The sequence below is a fragment of the Antechinus flavipes genome, chromosome 5 (assembly GCF_016432865.1).
Source record: "Antechinus flavipes isolate AdamAnt ecotype Samford, QLD, Australia chromosome 5, AdamAnt_v2, whole genome shotgun sequence".
NCBI classification, from domain to species: domain Eukaryota; kingdom Metazoa; phylum Chordata; class Mammalia; order Dasyuromorphia; family Dasyuridae; genus Antechinus; species Antechinus flavipes.
In genome coordinates this window covers 25,367,048-25,373,451 of record NC_067402.1, presented here as the reverse complement: position 1 = coordinate 25,373,451, position 6,404 = coordinate 25,367,048, and positions in this window count along the sequence as shown.

Sequence of the window (6,404 nt, the reverse complement as noted above, 5' to 3'; positions counted from 1 at the left end):
TACACCATATAAATATGTTATTATTATTTTAATTATTCCACTGATTCCATGGTCTTAATAATATCGGCACTCCCTCTGAGAGGTCAAGCTTGCTATTTTTCTATACTTTTTTCTAATAAATGTCTATTGAGTTGAATTCTTATCCAGTGTAACATTTGTCTATACCTCCCAATAATTTTTATTGGGTCCACACCCAAGATGCTGGGGCCCAGGAAAAAGGGGGAATGTCTCTAGGTCTTTTAACACTAGGTGGATGTCAATGAAATTTCCCAATAAGAAAGTTCTGCTTTTTGCAAAACTTCCAGTTGCTTCCACCTCTCCCAATCCCTAATCTCTTTCAAAACTTAGCTCAAATCTACATACCTATATGAATGAGACTGTCCCAGAATGCTAGTGATTTTTCCTAGTGCCTTATATCAATTTTTGTAAATATTTTATATACATATATGTGTGTTTGCATTATATATACCATATATGCTATATACACATATAGTATGCTCCTATATACATATACATGAGTGTGCACACACACACACACACATATATCTAAGATTAATGAGATCAAAGGCCAGTGTGTATATCCTATATTTTATACATGCTTTTCTGTGTACAAGTTGTTTCTCCCCAATAGCATGGAAACTCTTTGAGGGCAGAGAGCCTTGTTTAATTTTGATTTCCGTATTCTCAGCTTCTAGCACAGCACCTGGCTTAGAGGAAGACTTAATACTATTTGTTGATTACTAGGTTAAAGGCTGATAGCAAGAGGGGATAAAAAACAAGATAAAACAGAGGAGCCTCTCACTTCGTGAAACAAACTATAAAGAGACAAGTCCACACGAAGACATTTGAAGAGGAAGAGAACAATAGCAGCCAGGGATGGGCTGAACCGATCAAGGAGGTGACTTGTGCCTGGACTGAACTTGGAAAAAGAAAAAGAACACAAGGATTCTGAAAGGCTGAGATGAGGACGCCAGATATTCTAGGCACTGGAGATGAACAGTGTAAAGATAAGAAATCTGAGGCTCTGGATGAGTTTATATTTTACTCTGAGAGCCATGAAGGGAAATTTGAGGATTATGAGGGTGACACAGTGAGAGCTCTGCCCTAAGAAAATGATTTGACAGCAATGGAAAGGATGGATTTGAGAGGAAAAAGATTAGAAAAAGGAGACCAAAAAGGAGACAACCATAATCCAGGTGAGATCTGATGAGCCGGAAGATTAAAGTGGTGGCCACAAAAGTGGGGAAAATGGGATCCACGCCAGAGACATCCCAGAAGCAAAATCAACAAGATTTAATAGCTAGATATGAGAAGGTGTTAAGGACAGATGAATCAAGGATGACTCTTGGGTTACAAAACTAGATGACTGAGAAGAAATAGAGAAGTTTAAAGGAAGAAAGGGCTTAGGGTAGGAGATAATGAGTTTCAAATGGTCCTCAAAAGAATTGCAAATTATGAACTACATGAAAATTTTCAAAAGAATTGCAAATTGTTAACAAGCACATGTTTCAAATCACTAATGATAAAAATGAAAATTCAAAATAACCCTGAGGATTCCCCTCATACTGTGGAAATGGGTAAAGATAAGAAAGATGGAAATAGTTCATGCTAGAGGTTTCAGGAAAATCTACATACTAGTGCATTGTCAGTGGAACTCTCAATCAGTGCAACCATCTGGAAAGCAACTTGGAATTATGCAAATAAAGTGACTAAAGTGTTCATACTTTTTTGTCTCAGAGATTCAGTTACTAGAATTATACTCCAATGAGGTTATTGATGAGGAAAAAAGGACCCCCTGACACCCAAATCCTTGTAGCAGCAATTTTAATGATAGCAAAGAACTGGTAACAAAGTAGAGCTTCATTGACAGGGAAATGGCTAAATATTGCAGCTCAGAAATGAAATGGAATTATTGTGCTATAAGATACCATGAATGTGATGAATGCAGAGAAGCCTGGAAAGATCCACATGAACTGATGGAGAGGGAAGAAAACAGAGACAAGAAAATGATAACAACAATGTATATGGAAGGAGCACACGCATCCCCAAATCAAAAATGAACATGGTAAAAGTATAAGAAACGAGCATGGCTAGAAAGCGAGCCAGGAGAAGCTATTTCCACCTTGCTCCTTTATAGAGATGGGAAGCTCAAAAGGGTTACACATTTTCAAACTTTTTTGCTGTAGTAATCAGTTATGCTGATTTTTCCCCCTGTTATATGGCATATTTGAAGGGAGGAAGGCTATCATGATATAAGAATACTTGTGTGTACAAATAAATACACACACACACACACACACACACACACACACACTTTGTTTTTAAATGCAAATATTGAGTTCCATTCTGAATATGTTAAGTTTCAGAATTCTAAAAGACTTTCAGAAGGAATCTTATAGGAGGGGATTGATAATTGCAGCTCAAGAAAGACATAATAAGGCTGTTGTTGCTGCGGCTGTCTGGTCTGACTCTTCATGACTCCATTTGGAGTTTTCTTGGCAAAAACACTGCAGTTGATTGAGTAGAGAAGAGACATGGTCAGACCTAAATTTTAGGAAGACCACTTTGCTAGCTAAATAAAGTACAGATTGAAGTGCAGAGAGACTTAAGACAGAGGAAGGAATTAGCTGACTATTGTAGTCCGGACATGAAGTGATGAGGGCCCATACCAGGGTGATGGCAGTTGGAGAGGAAAAGAAGAGTTAGTGGAAGATTGGATATGAGGGTGAGAGAGAATAAGCATTCAAGGACAGAATCCTTGAGCTGTAATCTTAAGTGACCAGGAGGATGGTGATACCCTCAACAGCAATAGGAAAGTGAAGAAAGAGGGAAGGGTTTCGGAACAAGTTGAGTTTAAGATATTTAGAAGGTATCCAAGTTGAAATATCTGATAAGAAGTTGGAGATACGAGACTGGACGTCAGCAGAGAAGTTAAGGCTACGTAAATATGTTTGAGAATCATCAGTAAAATGGTAAGAATTTAATCCATTGGAACTGATGAGATCACCAAGTAAAATAAGATAAAGGTAGAAGCCCAGGACAGGACCCTGGAGAGTACTCACTCCCCCTGCCCTTAGCAAGTGTGACTTGTTGATGGTCCAACAAAAGGGAAAGATAGAAGAGCCAGGAGAGATTAACACCATGAAAATCTAAAGAATCATGAAGATCCACAGTGTCAAAAACCGTGGAAAGATTAAGAAGATGAGAAAAGGCCGTTGGATTTGGCAGTTCAGAAGCCATTAGTAACTTTGTTGTTCTGTCATTTCAGTCACTTCTAACTTTTCATAACCCCATTAGGGATTTTCTTGGCAGACACTGAACTGGTTCACCATTTCCCCCTCCCTTTAGAAGGAGATTATTTATTATTAACTACTGTACCCAATTGTCTCAACTGAGTAATAAGGTTGGAAGGCAAACTGTGGAGAGTTTAGTAGAGACTGAGAAGGGACCTAATGTACACGTGCACAAATGATTCTAAGCAAGAGCAAAAGCTAAGCATTGTCTTCCACTTTGTTGTGCATATCAGTCAGGAGCAAAAGCAAACAAATGGACCCGAAATTCTGGCTTTGGTTTGTGTTCTAGATGGTGTGAAAGCTAGAGGTGATCCTCTGTAAGGATGGAGCTACCGAGCATGTCAGGAGACAGCAGGGAGGAAATCAACATTAGGCAGAAATTGTAAATTATTCCAGCCAGACCAAAGCCGGAGGGAGGCCTGGATTGGGAGGTGGTCAGTGGAGTTGGAACAGAGATCTTTTAAGGAGAATAACTAGAGAAATGAGACAATTTAAAGGTTTTTTGAAGTTATGAGGAAAAATGAGGGAACACATGATGCATGACTTGAGAAAATAGTGGCTGGGAGAAGGGGAAGGTGGACTAAGAATTGGAAGGAATAGCATCAAGTCCTTGAGGAAAGGAAAGGCAATTTGCAACAACTGATAAGGACAGTTGCACAGGGAGTCATTCATGTAACAATATGCATTTGCCAAGTGAGGATCTAACTGAAATTACATGTGAAGTTGGAGTGGTCCCAGTCAATAGGATAATGTGACTTTCTCTGGCTGCATTCAGTAGTTCAGTAATATGACTTTAGACATGTTAAGTTTAAAGTGGTTACAAGATTAAGATTAAGAGATACACAATCGGAAGTCAGTGGGAGGTTAGGGAGAGATAATTAGATCTGAAAATCATCTACATAATGATGAGAATTTAAATCATGGGAACTGACGAGATCTCCAGGTATGGTAGTGTTAACTTTCTGTAATGCTCTTGAACCCTCTATTGGTAGGTAAGGGCACTATAGTACATCCATAGTTAAGTATCAGACATATCTTGTGTTATTGTGCTTTGCTTTACTGTGCTTTGTGTATATTGATTTTTTTTTTTTACAAATTGAAGGTTTACTGGCAACCAAGCTTTGAGCAAGTCAATTAGTGGCATTTTCCCAATGGGTGATCACATTGTCTTTTTGTTAAATTTGGATAATTGTTGCAATATTTCAGTTTTTCATTATTATATGTGTCATGATGATTTGTGATCAGTGATCTTGGATATTACTGTTGTCATTATTTTGAGGTACATAAGCTATGTCAGATGGCAAACTTAATTGATGAATATTGCATATATTTTGACTGCGCCATCTACTGATCATTCCCCAACATCCTTCCCTGTCTCTGGGCTTCCCCCTTACTGAAAACACAATGATACTGAAACTAAGCCAATTAATACAAAGGCTTTTTTTTTTTTTTGTGTGTGTGTTTTTTTTTTATTAAGTTTTTTTATTTAATAATTACATTATATTGACACTCATTTCTGTTCCGATTTTTTTCCCCTCCCTCCCTCCACCCCCTCCCCTAGATGGCAAGCAGTCCTTTATATGTTGGATATGTTGCAGTATATCCTAGATACAATATATGTTTGCAGAACCGAACAGTTCTCTTGTTGCGTAGGGAGAATTGGATTCAGAAGGTATAAATAATCCGGGAAGAAAAACAAAAATGCAGATAGTTCACATTCGTTTCCCAGTGTTCTTTCTTTGGGTGTAGCGGCTTTTGTCCGTCATTTATCAATTGAAACTCAGGTCTCTTTGTCAAAGAAATCCACTTCCATCAAAATATGTCCTCATACAATATCGTTGTCGAAGTGTATAATGATCTCCTGGTTCTGCTCATTTCACTTAGCATCAGTTCATGAAGGTCTCTCCAAGCCTCTCTGTATTCATCCTGCTGGTCATTTCTTACAGAACAATAATATTCCATAACATTCATATACCACAATTTACCCAGCCATTCTCCAATTGATGGGCATCCATTCATTTTCCAGTTTCTAGCCACTACAAACAGGGCTGCTACAAACATTTTGGCACATACAGGTCCCTTTCCCTTCTTTAGTATTTCTTTGGGATATAAGCCCAATAGAAACACTGCTGGATCAAAGGATATGCACATTTTGATAATTTTTTGGGCATAATTCCAGATTGCTCTCCAGAATGGTTGGATTCGTTCACAACTCCACCAACAATGCATTAGTGTCCCAGTTTTCCCGCATCCCCTCCAACATTCATCATTATTTTTTCCTGTCATCTTAGCCAATCTGACAGGTGTGTAGTGGTATCTCAGAGTTGTCTTAATTTGCATTTCTCTGATCAATAATGATTTGGAACACTCTTTCATATGAGTGGTAATAGTTTCAATCTCATCCTCTGAAAATTGTCTGTTCATATCCTTTGACCATTTATCAATTGGAGAATGGCTTGATTTCTTATAAATTTGAGTCAGTTCTCTATATATTTTGGAAATGAGGCCTTTATCAGAACCTTTAACTGTGAAAATGTTTTCCAGTTTGTTGCTTCCCTTCTAATCTTGTTTGCATTAGTTTTATTTGTACAAAGGCTTTTTAATTTGATGTAATCGAAATTTTCTATTCTGTGATCAGTAATGGTCTCTAGTTCATCTTTGGTCACAAATTTCTTTCTCCTCCACAAGTCTGAGAGATAAACTATTCTATGTTCCTCTAATTTATTTATAGTCTCGTTCTTTATGCCTAGGTCATAGACCCATTTTGATCTTATCTTGGTATATGGTGTTAAGTGTGGGTCCATGCCTAATTTCTGCCATACTAATTTCCAATTATCCCAGCAGTTTTTATCAAATATTGAATTCTTTTCCCAGAAGTTAGGGGCTTTGGGTTTGTCAAACACTAGATTGCTATAATTGACTATTCTGTCTTGTGAGCCTAGCCTTTTCCACTGATCCACTAATCTATTTCTTAGCCAATACCAAATGGTTTTGGTGACTGCTGCTTTATAATATAATTTTAGATCAGGTACAGCTAGGCCACCTTCATTTGATTTTTTTTTCATTAGTTCCCTTGAGATTCTCGACTTTTTATTGTTCCATATGAATTTT